This window comes from Ambystoma mexicanum, chromosome 6p (genome assembly GCF_040938575.1).
Source record: "Ambystoma mexicanum isolate Mex_15411 chromosome 6p, UKY_AmexF1_1, whole genome shotgun sequence".
Taxonomy (NCBI): Eukaryota; Metazoa; Chordata; class Amphibia; order Caudata; family Ambystomatidae; genus Ambystoma; species Ambystoma mexicanum.
Window position 1 is genome coordinate 1,174,866,854 of NC_090935.1, and position 20,392 is coordinate 1,174,887,245.

General features: G+C 47.9%; 1 protein-coding gene across 1 annotated transcript in view; it reads left to right on the top strand.

Annotated features, from left to right (window-relative positions):
* Nucleotides 1-20,392, top strand: part of CLEC3B (C-type lectin domain family 3 member B) — a 246,779-nt gene that overhangs the window by 12,499 nt on the left and 213,888 nt on the right. The gene's annotated exons all lie outside the window — the stretch shown is intronic.

Sequence of the window (20,392 nt, forward strand, 5' to 3'; positions counted from 1 at the left end):
GGGAGTATGTCCACCCCCTATTCTAACTGATGTATGTGCCAATTTGTATGGAGTGGAAGTGGCTGATAGACCACTTATCTGTAGGGTAGTGCACAAATCACCACTGGAAACAACAGTGTCCATGTATTACACCCAAAAGCACACAACACTAGCAATAAAGTCCCTGACCACTGTCACATGGACACCAACCAGCATTCTGCATTTAGCCCCCAAATTACATATTCCTGGACCCCAAAATAAATATATAATTAAAAAAGAGGGAATTCGACATTTTTTTTTCTACATTTATTTTTTGACATTATTGTCATTCTACATTTTATTTTCGACATTTTGATTGACCACCACTTACCACATGTCATGGTGATGGGACATTGTGAACACTCAGATCCAACCACAGTCAGTATGACACAGAGAGGACTCCCAAAAAGAGATCACTGAGGGGTTGGAAACCCAGGATCTCCTTGGAAGTACTTCCAATGCCAAAATATGTCATTCAGTGATTAATATGGCAGCGGGACCGTGCAGTAAACACTGGTAGGGGAGCCCATGATGCCAATCCAAGATGATGGGATGCAAACATACCAGCAATTGCATCGAAGAGAGGATCTGACAGAAGGTAGCTGTTTACAGAGGCATCAGTTATACAGAAAGTCAGGGCACACAGGTAACTGGCATGAAAGAGGCATGCAGACATGATAAATGAATGCATAACTGAGGCCAAGGACCCTGCCACACAAAAGGGAGCAGGCAACACACAAAATGAAGGGAAGGTAGAATTCACAGGGACAGAATTGAACGAAGAACAATGTGTTTGGAACTGAAGGGAGTGTGGAGATGCAGTGAGAAGCTGTCAACAGGCTGGAAAATGTCTGTTGGTGTACCGTGCATGGTACATGTCCACCATGGCAAACAACAACACCTGGCCAAAGGTGTGTGTCTGGTGTCTGTGGTGAACACGGCATCCCCCAAATGGCCCTCGATCCTGTGCTGTGTGTGAATTTGTCTTGGGACAGCACCCCCAGAAGGGGCAGAAGAACAAGAGTGGACGGCCTGCATGGGTAGACATGACTAGAAAAGCTCAGTGAATGGGATGCCATGTTGCATGTAAGACACATGCAACAAATGCAAGGAAACACTCACCGACAGTCTCCCACCATGTGTACCAAATGGGGAGGCAATGTCCTGGGAATGGAAGTAAAACTGTGGTAGCTGATGAGAAGGGTGACAGCGGGCAAGAGGGTGACAGGAAACAGAGTGATGATTGCCTAGCAGTGGAGTGGAGAGAGAGAGAGAGGAAGCGGGGTAGGGGAAAAGCAGTGCAAGGAGGAGACTGGCTGATGGGGAGATGAGGATGGATGTGTCTGACATCACAGTTGGCCAGGGCAGAGGGAAGGTGGCTAAGACAGGTAGACAGAGACATTAACACTTGTGAAAGAAGGAGCCTGGTCAGAGAGCCTGGAAGCCACATACATAGGAAGGTAGCATGTGTAGTGGGCGATGACGGACAAAAGTAGGTGATGGAGAAGGGCAGACTGACAAATCAAGGCCACCTCTGAAAGGTCAATCAGCAGCTTCACATCAAAGAAACAACATGCACAACCCACCATGGCATGCAAAGCAGAAATAGACCCATGTTCGCAACATCCACACAAATAAGTGCCTACAACCACATACCCACACCCTGCACCAACCACACACCCCTCCTGTTGGACAGCAATGTAAATAGACCTCAGCACAATATGAAGCTGTCCACTCACCCTCCAATAGACCAAACACCCCGTGCGAGACAGTCCCAGTAAGTCTGCATGGATCCCAGGGTGCAATGGTAGCTCCTACAGGGACAACAGATGAAGACAACCTGGGGGAAGTGGACGATGTACCACATGCATGGGCACATAATGTGCACACGCACTGTGCAGTCACTCACAGTGCTGGATCAGAGCACGCAAAACATCCAGGTAGAGAATATAGAAAAATTAAGAAATGTACAAGTGACCTGATGGCAATAAGGTCTCGATGTGCTTCCTCACGAATGGTAACAGAGTCTGTATGTACACTCACTCGTGACGCATGAAGTTGCTTGGACAGTGTCTGCCTCAAGGCATCCTTCTCCTCATGCAGCAGTGTTCTTGTGGCCGAGAGTTTGTCATGCAGGGCCGTCCTCCATCTCTTGGTTATGCAAACTATGCGATGCCTCCATCTCACACCTGAGGGCCTCTCTGTGTGCCTGAGCATCTGCTTACAGGGACTCCTGCAGACACCTCAGATCAGCCCGTTGGCCCTTGTTGTTGGCCTCCACGCCTAGTCTGTAGGAGCGGCTTGTTAGGCAGAATTACATGCAGTACCCTTTGGGAACACTACACACAATTAGGACTACAGGTGTAAGCACAATCTCACCTTTGATACAAGCCTGTACTACACAGTTATGTGGTAGCAGTGGCTGAGCAGCCAGACTTATCTCAAGAGGGATGTCAGAAGTACAAGATGTTACACAAAGGACTTGCAATCACAGTAGTTCAAACACACACTATTCAAGGTTTCTTGGTAAATGAATACACATTTATTGTCAGTTGGAAAACATTCCACTAGTAAGAAGCAGCTCAATACCACAACCTCATACACTACAGTACACAACCAATACGTTTCTTAACAAGTTAGGCTCCCCTGAAGTGGAGCAAAATGGCACTTCAGTAACTTTCAAAAGGGGTAAAAAGACAAAGGTTAAAATAATTAAAGCACTATTACTTTCAAAGGCAGGGCAAATAGTTTCAGCTCAATACAACTGGCAATGCAATTCAATAGGCCTGGGCCAAAGTCAATGGTTCAGAGTCTTGGATAGGATAGCACAGTTCTGGTAGTAAACGGTTAAGTCTTTGCCAATGTTCGAGGAAGTAGTTTGCCAGAAAAAGAGTTATATGTCGGATTAGGAGCGAACAAGACTCCAAAGTGGGGAAAGTTTCACAAACTTTCACAGCAGCAGAAAAGATTTCCACACCGCGTTTGCACAGTACCTTAGGTATGAAGAAAAGCTGTAGCTGGGGCAGTTGTTCCTGGCTGTTCCTGCAGATCTCGCTGTTCCTGAGCTTCCGTCGCGGGGACAAGAAGGAGGACATCGGGAGGTTCCTGTACTTCCAGGGAAGAGGCCACAAGCTTGGCTAAGCGTTGGTTTTAAGGTGTGAGTGCCTTAAAGCCCACAAACTGGTATCCTTCTCACTGGCTATCCGGTTTTCAACAGTACTCTGATGAAAATTCGGCCAGTATGGAGCCCGTGTCCAGGTGGCTTACAAGTTGGTTGTTCCCACCAGCTCAAGGGAAGAAGTCGTCCTTGAAGGAGCTTCTCTGTCGATGGAGTTTCAGGAAATTCGGACTTGCAGCAGGGCTTCACCGGGCAAACCAACGGTCCAGGAGTTGCAGCAGTCGTCTTCCTTCAGCTCGTCTTCGGTTCTTTCATTCCAGTGGTCGACTCTGCCTTCCAAGTCCCAGAGACCTGCTTTTAAACATTTTTCTCCCATTCATTCCAACCTAGCTGCCACTCACCCAGCAGGGTGGCTGTCCTTGCCGGACAGTTAGCCAGCTAATCATGCCAGAGTGCATTCAGGTCTCCTAGGAGACTAAGCACAGGGAGTTTTGGCACCTCCCTCACATCCTGTCCACCCCAGACACTCAGGCACCAGAGGAGGGCTTCAGCACTGAAGCCCGCCAAAGGGCATCGACAAAGGGAACAAACCTGGTTTGGCACAAAGAGTTAAACACAAGAGGGACCTTTTTTTAAAGAAACAGTGAAAAAAGTTGACTGGAGTCTGTTTTTACAGAGGTGTCATGGGCGACATATTGAAAAACATGGCTGATCCGATTTTTAGCTACCGGTGTTCGTGGTCAGGAAAAATCATGGTAGTTCATTCTAAAACCACTGCCACCAGCCATTTCAAGAGAAAGGGGTAAAGGTTGACTGTTAGATGAGTGTTTAGACACAGGGGATGCTAGGCAACCCCCCCAGCACTCGGAAGATAGTGTGTGCTTAGTCTATGAATGTATAAAGACTAGCAAAGTAAATTTAACTTTACATGCTCTGGGAGATGATAGTCAGTCCCAGAGAAGGTATTTAAACCTTGGGGAGTCTGAAAGACACCCCTGTGCCACTGCACTGAAGGTGCTGTGTGACACACAAGAAAAAGATGATGCCTATGGAGTTTGTTTAAAACCCCATATCCAAAAGACACAAAAGTAAAACACACATCAAAATACATGAAAGAGTGGGAAAAAATGCTCACACTCTTTCCAGGTAAAAATTAAAATCCTAGAAATCAAGCAAAGCTGCTGGGGTCTCAAAGGGTAAGGGAAATTAACATATTATTGAGAATTCTCCCTAACAAGGCTTGAGGACTGCATGGCCTCCAGCCGTTGCTCTACCCAGGCTGCTGGTGGGGTCATCTTATTGGCTATTTTATCCATGTCCTCTGCAATTCTGTACAACACACTGCCATGTCTGATGGCTGCATGCAACATTTGCTGCTCCCACACTGTCTCTGCAGCCTTCTCACATGCACCACGTGTGTGGACCCCACAGTGGCCTGATGCAAGGGTCCATGCCCATTGCTGCGGTGTCCCTGTCATTGGCTGCATGTCTGCAACCCTCAGTCGGACATCAGCTCCAGAACCTGATGCAAACTCACGGGAGGGTGGCCTTGAAGCCATAACCATTGCTGGTGTGAGGACCACTACTGACTTGCCTTGTGAAGCTAGCTTCACAGCCGCACACTCAATGGCCCCATCTGATATGCCCGTTCAGGCACTCACCTTCTTCCTCTGTGAGGCAGACACTTCTGGTTCTGCATCCAAATCAGCTGAGTCAGAATAGTCCGAAGAGGCCGCAGCATGACTGATGATGGTCTGTTGAACCAGTGGGTCTTCATGGTGAACGACACCACGGCCTTCACTGGAGGTCTGACGTACCAACGGCTCTTACTCCTCCTCCTCCTCCTCTGCATCTGGTGCATCCTCACCTGCACATGTGCAGAGAATGACACATTGAGACATGTTCCTCCTGGCAAAAATGCACATGTTCATCAAAGTACAGACAGATACAAAATGGCAGGAAACGCAAGCATCTGACAATGTGACATAGCACACTCTGAGCAGTAAGCCAAGGATGTATGGCATTTGCTGACATGTGGCACCCCATGCCATCAGTGGATACATTGACGTACTTAAGTGACTGATGGTCCTTGCAACAGTTATGTCAGCACACAACCCAGGGACAATTACTGCACATGGGGCATTGTAAAGGTGAAAGTCATCACATGGCATCAGTCAGCCACATAAGTCCACAGAGACTACCGCCATCAAAACATGACACACAAAACAAGATGTCAACTGAGAAGTGGACAACCATGTCCAACCAATAGACACATCTATGCTGTATGACCATTTTGCATCATCAATGCATATGCAGCATGCATGAGATGGTGAACTGTCAAATCCTGTGAAAATTGCTCCTGTGATTGCATTGGGACGTTGCATACATGCATTCCCTCCCCGTTGGTATCAACTCCATCCACCCAACATCACAAACACTGCCACATTTCACCTTAATGCAATCATGCACCCTGATCAGGACGGCATGGCCCATTGCATCGTTGTGCTGAGAGTAGTCCATGTACATAGTATGTCGTGATATGTGTGCAGCAAAGATGTATGGGCTGTCAAAATCACACACTTCTCAGTGTAGTGCTCCTAGAGTTTGCCAGCCAAATGAGCACACACATGGCTGTTACCATGTGTAGTGTCACATCAATGTCAACACCAGGGGCCTCATTACGAGTTTGGTGGCAGCCATGGAGCTGTTAGCTCCATGGCTGCCTCCAAACCGGGTTCCTTTACCGGGTTCCTGTAATGGGGACTTACCGGGTCATTCCGACATAGGAGGACCCGGTAAATCCTCCTTGCAGGAACCATTCCCCATTCCCATATGAGCCCCCATAGGCCTCAATGGGAATGGGGATGAAGGTAACAACGGGAACATTATGGGTGTCCAGTTGTTACCTCCCTCTTCCCCTCGCGGGACCCAGAAAGGATGCCTAGTTTTACCAGGCGGCCGATCCGGGTCCCGGGAAGGGAACCTTGTAATCAGTCCTGACGGAATGAAGGGGGCCGGTCCCGTACCGGCCCCCTTTATTCCCTGAGCGCAAACCTCGTAATGAGGCCCCAGGTCTCCTGACACACTGTGTGTGGCTGCACATCAGCATAAATCCCCTGCTGTATGCCTAGAAAAAATCAAGAAAATGCATTGCAAATTAACAATGTGTGAGATGACATTGCCATACACATGACATTGCCATATAAAGCGTCAGTTGTAGAGTGGCCATGAGTGAGTGACTAACAGTCGTTGAATGTTGATTTGGATAACACTGTCAGGCAACGGCCACAGCCATCTCATACAATGCAAACTGCTACTGCACAACATGGGGTTTGGCAAGTAGCACATGTTCTTGACATTGATACCTTGCATGCATGCACTGCCACTGCAGTGTAGGCCAGCAGACAGTGATGTGTACGTCACACAAACATGTTCCACACATATCCACCACACATAATGCTCCCAGAATGAATGCCATGTAACATGAGTCTAAACGGTTCCAAACATGCATAACCCAAGGATGTTTTGCAAATGCAGGCAAATGTACAACTACAAATATACGGTGTGTCTTGCATGATTGACGGGACATACAATGCACAAGAAATGCCACTAACCAGATGTATGCTCATAGTTATCCAGGCCTCCAATGCCTTGCACCTGGTCAAGGAGGATGAATTGACTTGTGGCCTCTTCATGCAGTGTCAGCTGCTCCTCCTGTGGTGGCTTCCCTCCAGTGGCCAGTGCAGAGGCCAGGTTGACACTGAGATTGTGCTTGGTCCTTTGTGTGATATCATTCCACCATTTCCAAACCTGTTCAGCAGTTCGCATCTCCACACCAACGGTGTTGATCTGGTCTGTGACATGCTCCCAATGCACCATCCGTTGTGCGGGTGTGTGTGTGCTCCCCACATACTGAGCAATATTTATTAGGTGTGGAGCCTCAACCCCACTATGACCTTTGCATATCAATAAAGCAATTTTAAACATTCATCAAATTGAGTTTTCCATAATGCACAATGTGCTGTAATTAGGGTAAAACAAACCCCTTTGGTCTACTAAAAATTGCAGAAAATATAATGAGAGCAAAATAAGCAGATTAAACCATACTTAAAACAAAGTGTGTTTATGTAAAACAACTGATGACAAATGGCAATTTAACAGTTCAGTTTCGTCTGTGCTGAGAAATCTACTTTGTTGCACCTTTGCAGCATTGGAACTGTACCACGAGGAAGACCATTCTAAGATGGCTGCCATCTACTAGAGGCACACAGTTGTTGCCTAACTCCATGTTGATGCATCCTGCCAGCCATCGGCAATTTATGCACCAATAAGGAACCGGCAGGTGTAAGCCGGCCCTCATTCACAAAGGCCCGAAGGAACCAAGGCTTCTTCCTGTCCAAGCCTGTCCTCCATTCCAGTATCCCACCGGAGGAGCAGCAGAGCCAGGAGCACTGCTGGAGCAGTAACTCCCCCCAGGATGAAGCGAGCAAGCAGCTAATCCACACGGTGAGAGTGTGCTACAGGCTGCTGCACGCTACAACTTCGATTTAAATATTCTTTTTAGCATAAAAATGAGAAATTTGCCAAATAGAAAATCTCAGTAAGCGTGACCGAAAGAAGTGCTTCAAATCCACCGAATCGCCGTTCGGTTTTGTCTGTGCCCAGAAATCTACTTTGTTGCACCTTTGCAGCATTGGAACTGTACCACGAGGAAGACCATTCTAAGATGGCCACCATCTACCAGAGGCACACAGTTGTTGCCTAATTCCACGTTGATGCATCCTGCCAGCCACAGATTGGCTACAGTGTGCAATTTATGCACCAAAAAGGAACCGGCAGGCGTAAGCCGGCCCTCATTCACAAAGGCACGAAGGAACCAAGGCTTCTTCCTGTCCAAGCCTGTCCACAGCCTTCCAAGCCGTTAGCCCGGAACGCTGGTCAAGTTGCCCACATTGTCCGAGGACCAACCACTACCGTGCACAAGGCAGGTACCTCTACAGTCCTCAGCCCTATCCTGCCCTTGACATTCTGATCTGTTAACTATACTACCCGTCGACCACCCATGATTCATTGAGATTCCGCTCTCTTAAGTTCCCGCTCTTGTAGTAGGATAGGTAGCGAGGTTGTGATCATCTATAAATGTTATACAACATTTGTCCACCAGTCCTCCTATGTGAAAGATTGTCGGGCCCATACTCTCTCTGCCCCACCATTCTGTTGATGCACTATGTAAATATTATGATGCGCTAATCCTAGACTAGCTGACCCACCTGCGCGTAAGGTCACCATTCCAGCAAGACTAGTGTAAATCGCTCCATGATCCTATCTGCTGCTATTATCTTCACGCAGCGTGCCTTGCAATTTTGTAACGTGTTCACAATCACTTTTGTAATCATTACTGCCAATTTACAACAAGTGTATCCAAGTTATGCCGTGCCTGATGTTAAATGTAATGTTAGCCTCATATTGACTTTTGACTGCTCCTGAAGCATCGTTCCTTTTGCTTGGCCCTTATGTGTATACAAGTATAGCACCCAAGGCCCTCACTTAGACGCCCTCTGTCATCTGGCTGCTCCGTCCTGCCTTAATGTCCATGGGTCTATGACCCCGAGCATATATGTGCACAGAGCACAATAGTTATAGTATTCAGGGATAAATCTCTTACCACATATTCCTCAGTCATTGCTGAATCAGAACACCAAACCTGCCTACTTTTATGTATATCCAACAAGTTGATTTTAACCACTTTTATGTATATCCAACAAAGTTGATTTTAGCTACTTTTATGTAGATCCAACAAAGTTGATTTTACCTATTCTTGCCAATTCCTAGCCAAATTGAATCTGCCTATGCTGTGCACACTTAGCTAAGTTGATCCTGCCTTTTTCCCAACTCCTAGCAAAGTTGAATCAATTTACTTCTGTGGACATTTTACAGGTGCTCACTGCATTCTAGCCAAATGTATTATTTGAATCTAGGTGTCGCCCCACTGCTCTCTAGCCAAATGTATTATTTGAATCTAGGTGTTGCCCCACTGCATTTAGCTTAAATGTTTTACTTTGAATCTAGAAGTAGCCCCACTGCATTTTAGCTTAAGTGTATTATTTGAATCTAGGTGCTGCCCCCACTGCATTTTAGCTTAAGTGTACTACTTTGAATCTAGGAGTTTCCCCACTGCATTTTAGCTTAAGTGTATTATTTGAATCTAGAGGTTCCCTATAGACCTGCCCCCTACCTAGGTTAATTAGCTATCTGCAAGCCCCACCCTGTTGTGCTCATCCAACTAGTTCTACAACTCATGCCACCAGCACTGCGTAACCCTGTAGCGCGACCATGATCACCTGGTTCTCTCTTATCATGTTCCCCTTCTGTGTCACGCTGGACAACGTACCTTGCAGCTGTAATAACTACATAGTCTTCAAGAACGGCCTAGCCAAACTTGGATGTCCAAGACACTACCCTATCCCCTGCCCCACATCCTTCCTACCACCCCTGCCCCCTTCCCACCTCCTACCAGTCGCCTCCTACCTCAGCCATAAACACTGGCCTCCCAGCCAATGCTGACAAAACCCTCAGCTACCCTAGCCACAGTGTTCCAGGCAGCGCCTCACCCACTACTAAGCCTAACTACGCCAAACTGAACACCAAGCACTCCTTCCCACCTAAGCCTCCAGGACCTACCCCCACTATCACTCCTAACCTCACAGCCTTCAACAATAGACTAGGCACTAGGCTCCCCATTACAACTAGAAGGCCTACTGCCAATTCCAACACCAAAACCAACACAAAGCACAAGGCACCTAATAAGCCCAAACTACTACCACTAAAAGGAGCCCTACTTAACGTCAGATCCCTTGCTGCCCACCCTACAGAAATCGTCGACATCATTCTAACGAATGATCTTGACTTCCTTACCTTAACTGAAACCTGGCTTCATGAAGCGTCCGGACCAAATTTATCGCTAGCCATCCCTGACAAATACTCTATCTTCAGAGCTGATAGACCCAACACCAGGGGAGGAGGCGTAGCAATCATCTCCAGATCTTCCTTAGACTTTAGATCAGTCTCCTCAGTGTCACTCAAACCCTGCGAGCTACTCACAGGCAAGTTTCAAACCTCCCCCACAAGCACGATCACCTTTCACCTCATATATAGACCCACAGGCCTCCCTGGGGTCTTTGAAGAAGACATCACCTCTCTCATTGATGAAAACTCCAAGCCATCAGCACAAATTATTATCCTCAGAGACTTTAACCTTGGTTACCACGACCCCAATGACGCCCTTGTTGCATCCTTAGCCAATGCCCTAACAGAACATGGCTTTGCACAACTTAATGTCCTCCCCACCCACCAGAAAGGCAGAATAATAGACTGGATAACGATTTACAATTGCAATACAATCTGTAAGGACCCCCAACCTCTTGCATGGACGGATCACTATCTCATCCTTCTTGAAATTAACATTAATCATGTAGCACCCAAAAAGTGCCCCACGGCACCAGCCTGTCCTACCAGAAACAAATGCAACATTACTGCTGAGGCCCTACTACCCCTGGTCCTACCCACCCTTAACGCACTTCCAGCCAATGCTGATCTAAACCTACTGATTGACACCTTCAGTGACTGCATGGCCAATGCGATGGATACCATTGCCCCTCTGAAACGGCGTAAAGCTAAACCAAGAGCTTATCTGAACTCATGGTACACCCCTGAACTCAAGATACTCAGAAAAAAGAAAGCTAAGGCACAACTCCTATGGAAAACCAATCCTTCTGCGGAAAATAAATAAAATCTTGCGAATATATCTTCTTTATATAAAAGTGAGATAATTTGCACCAAAAAAGATGAATACAATATCAGGATTGATCAGGCAGGGTCCTGCACTAAATAATTATTTAAAATTCTAAAAGAACTAGAAAATCCCAATCCACCTATAGACACCTGCCTGAAAGACAAACCTTGGTGCACCAGCATCCAAAACGCCCTTAACAACAAACTCACAGCACTCCAAACTAGAATTGAGGACAAACGTCAACAACTCTACAACAATAAGTTTACCAATCCTAACTCGCCAACGCCCATTGATACCAAATCGGTCTTCACATTTAAGAAAGTAACTACGGTAGAAGTTCAAAAAATCATAACCTCCTTAAAACCCTCGAACTGCAAAGGGGACAGCTGCCCTGCCCAGATCATAAAAGACCCAGCTAGAGATTTATCCCCCTTCATCACTAAACTTATCAACCTTTCATTCATTAATAACTCAGTCCCTAGCAACCTAAAACAGTCATGGGTTCTCCCACTCTTAAAAAAACAATCACTAGACCCAGCCATAGCCAATAACTACAGACCTATCACTACAGTCCCATTCCTATTAAAAATCCTGGACAGAGTCGCCTACCTCCAAATTCAGGAACATCTGAAATCCAACCAACTGCTAGGAATACATCAATCTGGCTTCAGACCTCAACATGGAACAGAAACTGCCCTTGTTGACCTCAAAAGTCAGATTGATGAAATCAAAGACAAAGTTAACGCCGCCATCCTACTCCTCCTAGACCTCTAAGCGGCCTTCGACCTGGTCGATCACAAAATGCTCTGCAGCCACCTAGCCACCGCAGCTCACTTCTCTCCCTCCGCCGTCACATGGATACAATCCTTTTTGGCGTACAGAACCATGCAGGTTTTCTCTACAACAGCTGCAGAAGACACCATCCCTATCACATGCGGGGTCCCACAAGGTTCCTCTGTCTCCCCCACTTTGTATAACATATTTACAAAGCCACTATTTGACCAAATGGATGGTCTGGGTGTCACCTACACGAATTACGCAGATGACACCCAGATACTCCTCACTATCACAGGCAACTACCATGCAGATGTCACCCGGATTAATGAAATTTTCTCCATCATTCAAGCATGGATGACCTCTCATGGCCTTTGCCTGAATGATGAGAAGACGGAGCTCCTACTTGTCGGCTCTCCCAGTAACCTGTCTAAACTTAATCCTAGTTACAACAACATCATTATCGATGGTCACACCATCCCTATCGCTAAAAGCGTGAAAACTCTCGGCTTTTACCTTGATGCCAAATTTAACCTCACCAAACAAACTAACATGATCAGCTCAGCCTCCGCCTACACCGGCAAGCTTATTAGAGCCAGTAGACCCTTCCTATCACCCAATCACTGCCTCACTCTTGCCAGAGCCCTCATACAGTCCAAACTGGACTATTGCAATAGCCTGTACCTAGGTGCTAACCAATCTATAATTAACAAATTACAGGTACTTCAAAACAACGCACTACGTGCAGTACTTAACATCCCCCGGCGAGAGCACATCTCCACTGCTAGGAAATCGTGCAAATGGCTCTCCATAAAACAAAAAATTGATTTGAAAACTATTTGCCTCACATACAAGGCATTAAACCACATAGCCTTGTTAGGGAGAATTATCTTATAAGGCTAATTTCCCAAACCTAGTGAGTCCCCCAGCAGCTTTGCTGGATTTTTGGGGTTTGTTTTTTCTCCTGCTAAGAGTGAGACTCTTTCCTTCCCACTCTTAGGAATGATTTGAGGTATGTCTTTGACTTGGTATGTGCTTATGGGCTATGGGGTCTTTTACTCCATAGGGTATCATCTGTTTTGTATATGTGTTACACAGCACCCTCCGTGCAGTAACACAGGGGTGTCATAGTGACCCCCAAACATAGACTCCATACCCTGGGACGGACTACTGTCTCCCAGGGCATGTAAAGTCACCATTGGCTTTATTAGTCCAACATTGTGAACAGAACCAGTACAAACCATCATATTGTGGAAGTACTGGAAGGGGTTAATTAGATTATCCCTGGGTCTGTTTCCAAGGGGGCACTGTCCAGTCCCCCCTTGTCGAGTTTCTGGCTGGTGTCAGTGGTTACCACGCGAAATATTCCACCGGAATATTTCCTATGGGATTTTCCCATTCATTTTAAACGTACCACTTTTTTTGGTGCATTGTAAAGATACCGCTGGTTTATTTAATTAATATAAAATCGCCGGTTGGGTCTTTTTGCCAGAACTCTTTCGCAAAATGTCATATGTGTCCGTCTCTGTAACTCCAACCAAGGTCGGACCCTTTGTTCCACTTTTTGGCTGGCTTCTCCACAGAAGCCCTCCAACTGGTGCCACTCTGTCTGGGATTCACAGGATGTGTGGGTGGGGGAATTGGCACCCTGGACTGCATTGCCTTAGCAACCCAAGTCGCACTCTGTCTTGATTGGCCCAGTGGTGAGCCGCCCGGCTCACCACTTAGCATGTATGAGTGACAGCTAGGCTGTTGAATGGGGGTTTTTCTGCATAAAAGCAGGGCTTTTGGGACTGGAACTTCAGAAGTCGCCACAGGACCTAAGAAATCCAAAGAGGGGAGAAGCTGAGCCTTCTGAAACGACGACACCACTGGTGGAGCCCTGCTGCAACAACCTCACCACTTTCCCGACGACAAGAGAAGATCTTCAGCTGCAAGAGTCTTCTCCCTCTGAGCTGGTGGGGACAACCAGTTCAACATTGGCCTTCCAGGATGCCCCTTGGTCGAATCGCCAGTGCCAAGCACCCCGGCGGCCAGATAGCTAAGCTTCAGTCCACTGGGACCGCAAATATAAGGAGCGCACCTTTTTACCGAAGGAACTCCGTGGCTGGTTTCATCCCTGGGCAGTGCAACGACTCCAAGTTTCCTCCTCAACGAGATCTTATCTTCCCCTGGTCGAAACCATGAACTGCACCCGCTGCCAGGAACAACTGCAACCGCTGGAGCTTCCTCACTTTTAAAGGTACTGTGTTCCACCTGGCCTCCCTTTCTTCAGATCGCTAAAGGTGACCCTTAAATCCTTGGCTTTCCAACTGGGTTGGCCCCCAGACCTTCTAACTTTATCTTTCACATCAAACCAACCTCTTTTGCAAATTTTTGCAAAGACTTGAGTGCATTTTTAAACTGTGTGATCTTGGGCACATTTCACCTTGCTCCATTTAAAGTGGCCCTGGCCTATGAACTTTGGCTCTACAGTAGACTCTGCCTTCACTAACTTGCTGTGGTCTTAGAAAAGTGTTGGGAACTGTTTATTTTCATGACCTATCTTTTTCTCTCCCTCTAACTTAATTATTGGAGTACCATCTGAGTTAAACACTCACATCTGTTTTTACCAATAGTGGTGTTCTAACCTAGACTTGTCTAATAATTATTAAGGGAGGTGTGTATACTTTATCTGACTGTGTTTGAACTTGCTTTGATTTAGAGTGCTTAGTGTATTTCCTAAAGTGTGTTTTAAATAAATAATTATATACTTTTGATACCAAGCTCTGGTCAGTGTTTGTTTGCTCCACTGTGTTTTTGGCCCTATTGTGTATGCTTTGTATATTGCCCTACTCATCTTGAGAGAAGTGTGATTGCTCAGCCACAGCTACCATGTAAATCTTGGTGGTGCAGGCTGCTACCAATTGGGTTTACTGCTTGCTCCTGCAGTCTTAATCTTTTTGCAGTGTTCCCCAAGGGAACTGCACAGGATTCTGCCTAACACTGGTGTACAGCGGTGGGATTTGTATTGAGTATACATTGTAGAGTGCTTCTGATACTTTGGTGCAACTAACCACAAAGCTTAGCACTAAACAGCTAATTTCTAACAAGTCAACTATGGAAAGTTACAGCCAGCAGTCCTTTTTTGCAAATACAGCTGATTGTTTAAGAGACCTTTGTAGACATAAGAGTCTTTCTGTAAAAGGCAAGAACATAGAATTGATTGAAAGATTGTTAGAAAACCAAAGTCTGGGTAGTGGTTCAGAGGAGCCTACCTCCCCAGCAAATGTAGACAACCACAATGAGGTTAATATGAATCAAAGTGTTGATAGTATTGTTGTAGATTTAGAAGAGGAAGGTGAGACTAATGTAACTGTCCCCACTGGTCCTCTGCCTGCTCTACCACCTCAAGCTTTGCCTACTGGACCCTTATCAGGTCCCACACTAAGTTCTGAATTCATAGAACTAGAAAAAATGAGGCTTGAATTAGAGTTCAAAAGACTTAGTGCCCAATCTGAACGAAAGCACCAAGAACTAAGGCTCAGAGAAATGGAGCTTAAGCATGAGCTAGAGATGAAGAAATTGTCTGTGGAAAATGCTGCTCTCCCCGGATCCTCTAGGAGTTCCAGTCCCAAAAGACCCTGGATGCCTAAAGAGATTGTGGGTATGTATGAACCTAAGTTGGATGTGTTGGATTGGTTGGCTATGTTTGAGTATAACCATGGGCTCCAGGACATCACAGGGAATCAGTTGCTTCCTTGGTTGTTCTCTAGGCTCCCCCCTGTTGCATCTGATGTGGTAATGGAGTTGGGGGAGGTGGATAGGATGGATTATGAATGTGTGAAGCTAGCTTTAATAGCTAGATTTGGGAAGACCCCTTCCCAGTACCTTAAGAGGTTTAGGACCCTCAAAAAGCATGATGGTACCCCTTGGGCTACCTGGGTGAGTGAAAGTTTGAAGAACTTAGAGGGATGTATTAAGGGTTACAGAGTGAACACTTATGAGGGAATGAGAAATCTTGTTATGTTGGAGTCAATTTATGATGCCTGCTCTCCTGAGCTCAGACAACAATTGGCTGATTCAAAGGAAATAGATCCCAAGAAGCTAGCTAAGACTGTTGACTGGTGGGTTGCCAACGGGGCTACTCACAAGGATTCTGGGGTCACTCAGAAAAAGGATGAGGGGAAAGCAGCCACTAAAAGGGAACCAAGAGACTTCTAATACCTCCCACCCCAAAGAAGGCCAAAAACAACAAAATAACCAGGGTAAGCCCCAAGGGAAGCCAAACAGGGCTAGTGAGTCCTCTGGTGTTCAACCAGAGAGAGGTCAGCCAAAGTCCCCATTCCAGAGAGCATTTGGAACATGCTATCTCTGTGGGGCAACTGACCATATCATTTTAAACTTTGATTTTATTAGCATTTTCTTATTGTTACAAACTGGGCATAGCCGAGATATATAAAAAACAATCAATCGACCCGTTCCATACCCTTGTCCCTTTCCCCCTCCTACCCCCACAGTTTGCCAGGAAAGTACCGGAGTCATTGTTCACCATTGCAGTAAGTTTGTCCATCAAGAACATGTTCTTTACCTTTTTCAACCATTCCTCCTTGGAGGTGGTTTCCGGGCTTTTCCACTTCTGTGCCTGGGCCACCCTTCCCGCCCGCAACATTGTTTCTGTCATCCTTGGGTATCTATATATTTCCATATCCTCCGGGGGGAGGCCCAGCAGCATCGACAGCGGGTTCATAGGGAGAGGCTCATCCGACACCTCCGCAATCCAGGACCAAACCCTCCCCCAGAAGTCCTGAACCTTCGGGCAAAGCCACCACATGTGTTTCCTTTTCCTCACCTGGCCACATCCCCTCGGGCATCTCGGTGATACACCTGAGAACATTTTCGATAGTTTCACTGGGTCCCTGTGCCATCCCTGAAAAATCTTAAAATTATGTTCCATGTCCGAGGTGAATAGGTTCCCGTGAAAGGCAATCTTAAAAACCTTGGACCACGCATCCTCTGAGATGACCTCCCCCACCAGATCATTCCAGAATGAGCGGAAGCTCCGCCTCTCGGGGAGGTTAATGGTATTCAAAATTGTATACATATTCGATACCGCGTCCTTCCTCGAGGACGCCATGTCCAGGAACTTTTCAAAGGCGGTCAGCTGGCCCTTCAGATTTTGCCCCCAAGATTGGTCACACAATATGCCCTTGAGGCGGAGGTATTCAAAAATGGTACGGGACCCTTGACCCAGTGCATTCCTCAGTTCCTCGTAAGGCAGGAATTCTCCCACCCTAAACATCTGCCCCGCCCATTCCATTCACATGTCTGACCAGATCTGAGAGTTTCGAAACCCCCTGTTACCCAGGTTAAGGGGGAGTCCCCTGAGGGAGGACATCGGGGACGGCCATGAAGTAAGATAAGCTGTCTGTGGGCCTTCTCTCCAGATTTCCCGAAGAACTCCCAGGGTCGGATGGGTTCTCAGCTTTCCCAGGATAGAATTACGCGGGGCCCACAGGAGGTCCCTGACCTTTAGGGGGGAGGTGTCCACGTCCTCTTAGTACGACCAATACGTCCCCATCCCTTCTTTCATATGTTCCAGGAGGACTCTCAATTGGGCAGCTCAGAAGTAAAGGCGGAAATCAGGGAGCCCAAACCCCCCCCTCCTCCCTCAGCAGCTTTAGGATCGCCCTCCCATTCCTCTGGGTTTTCCCTTGCCATATGAATTCTCGTACTGCGTGCTGTAGGTCCCTAAAGGTCTGCTGTGGGACTATGGTGGGGAGCACTGTGAATAGGTACAGAAGTCTTGGCAGGACATTCATTTTGATCGCTGTCATCTGGCCATACCAAGACAGGAACCTCTTACCCCATCTCCCTAGGTCTGATGTGATTCCTGCCATTATGGGGTCGTAGTTGGTACTAGCAAGATTAGCCAGGTCCCTGGTCAGCAAGACGCCCAAGTATCGTATGGAGACCTTACGCCCTGTTATCCCTTCAAACCTATCCAGCGGGTCCATCTCTGGGTCCCGTACTTTCATTGGGAGCAGAACTGACTTCGTAGGGTTAATTTTGAGCCCCAGGAAGTGCCCAAACGTGGCCACCAGAGACAAGAAGGGGGGGAGTGAGGAGGCAGGGTTCCCCATATACGTCAGAATGTCGTCCGTGAACATGGATAACTTAAATTCCACCTCACCACTGATAATCCCCCTGATGGCCAGGTGTGCTCTAATCGCTATGGCTAGCGGTTCCATTGTGAGGATGTATATCAAAGGGGAGAGCGGTCTACCCTGCCTGGTTCCCCGCGAGAGAGGAAAGGACTCAGACAACCGCCCGTTCACATGAACTCTTGCTGTGGGGGCTCTGTAGAGTGCGGACACCCAGCTCCTAATATGTACCCCGAAGCCCATTTTCTGGAGGAGGAGCTCCATATACCTCCATTCCACCCTATCAAAGGCTTTTTCGGAGTCAAGGGAAAGGACACATGGGTCCAGGTCGGATTCCTGTGCATAATGAAACATGTCTATCGTTTTGCGGATATTGTCCGCCCCCTTCCTCCCTCTAATGAAACCCACCTGATCACCATGGACCAGCTTCGGCATTATCCCTTCCATCCGCTTCCCCACCCCCTTAGCCAGGATCTTCACGTCCGTGTTTAGCAGTGATATTGGGCGGTAAGAGGAGCACTCTGCGGGGTCCTTACCCTCCTTGGGCAACACTGCTATAATGGCTCCCATTAGGGACTCGGGGAGAATGCTCCCCTCCAGTATTGAGTTGAAAACCTTCTCCAGGCACGGGGATAGGGTGGAGCGGAACCTTTTGTAAGAGTACACAGTGAAACCATCCTCCCCCGGGGAGGTTCCCACCTTCATCCGGCTAATTACCTTGTCTATCTCCTCCTCGGTGACCGGGCCCTCCAACCCCTCCGACATCTCTCTCATTAAGGCCGGGACTTGAATGGACCCCAGGAAGTCCTCTATTTGAGAATCGCTCTCGTCATATTCTGACGTGTACAATTTTTCATAGTATTGGCAGAAGGCCTCCCCTATGTGTGGAGCGTCGTAGCCCATTGTCCCCTGAGCGTTCCTCATCGACTTCACCATTGGTCAACCCTGAGGCCCGAGATATAGGGACGGAAGGTCTCGTCCACCAGGATATAAACAATTCTAGAGTATGAGCTATGTATGGCCGAGCAGTACGTAAATGAGGGGACGTCTGTCCTAGGGGTCGGGATTGTGTCTACCAGGCCCAGCTCTAAATTAACCTTCCGAAAATTACGCGCCATGGCTTTCTCCGCGGGCCTGATGATTGGGGGACCCACTCGTTTTCTATCTGAGGACGGGTCCAGAACCATATTAAAGTCTCCCCCCACTATCATCGTGCCGTGCACAAAAAGTTTCAGTCGGTCCCTTACTTCCTCCCAGAAATGAGCTTGACCCTCATTCAGGCCATATACGACTGCGAGAGTTAGGGCGACGCCCTGCAGAGAACCCCTTGCCAGTAGGTAGCGGCTTTCGGGGTCCTTCAGTGTGACCTGCTGTTCAAAGACTACACCCATTGCTAGAAGGATAGCCACTCCCCTCTTCTTAGACCTGTGTGATGCACAAAGCATCTCGCCAATTCCTCCTCCCCTCATCTTGGGTTCCTTCCCCCGAGCCCAATGTGTCTCCTGCAAAAAAAGCAGGTCCAGTTTGGCCCTCCTGAATTCTCTACAGACTAGAGATCTCTTGGTGGGGGTATTCAGGCCCCGCACATTCAAGGTGCCCACCCCCAGGGCCGGCAAGCCTTCAGCCATAATCTATGCAATTCTCCCATTTGGCTACCCACATCACATCGAAACTCCTGCTTCGCTTCTTTTGTCTCGCAACTTGATTTCTTGAATTCTCCCTCCCTCCTCCTCGAGGGGCCCTAAAACTGACCCCCAGCTGCCCCCCCACCCCTCTCCCTAAAGGAACGACCCCAAACAACTTGAACTGCCCCCCTCCCCCCTTCCCGGCGTCCAGCCAGTTAGTCCTGCCAGTACTGGCATTTGGCTGGACCACCAGCCTGTCCCCCTCGGCCAGGCTCCCAGTACAATGCTTGTTTCCTTGAGCCCCACCCCCCCTGCTTCGTCCCATCGGCTGCCCCCATTATACTTGCTGTTCAGAGGGACACTGTCTTCGTTGAAACCTCATGAAAATCCATTCCTGCCCCGCAGCTGGTCGGGACTCCCCCGCCGTCAGCCCTCTGAGTCCATGTGCTCTCCTTCCAGTGTGGGCGGTGGCGTATTCAGTTTCTTGTATTTCCGCGAGCCGGGTTTCCTTCTCCTGGTGCCCGATTGACCTGGCCCTCCCCCATCTATCGCTGCTGGGCCGACTGGGCGTCTACGAGGGGTGGAGTCCACCACATAGTCCCGGATGGCCCCTCTTATATCCTCCTCAGTGACCAGCATTGTCCGTTGGCCCATATATTCAAAGGTCAGGGAGAAAGGATACCCCCACCTGTAGCCCCCCCCCTCTCCTTGAGTAGTTGCGTTAGGGGGTGACACATTCTGCGTTTAGCTAAAATGTAAGCGGAGAGATCCTGGAAAATGGAGATCTGGGCGTTGTTAAAGGTGATCACCCCCGCCTTCCTTGCTTCCTCCAGGACCTTGGTCTTTTCTGTGTAGAAGTGGAATCGGGCAAGGACAGACTGGGGATTCCCCGCCTTTCCCCCTTCTCTGTGCACCCTGTCGA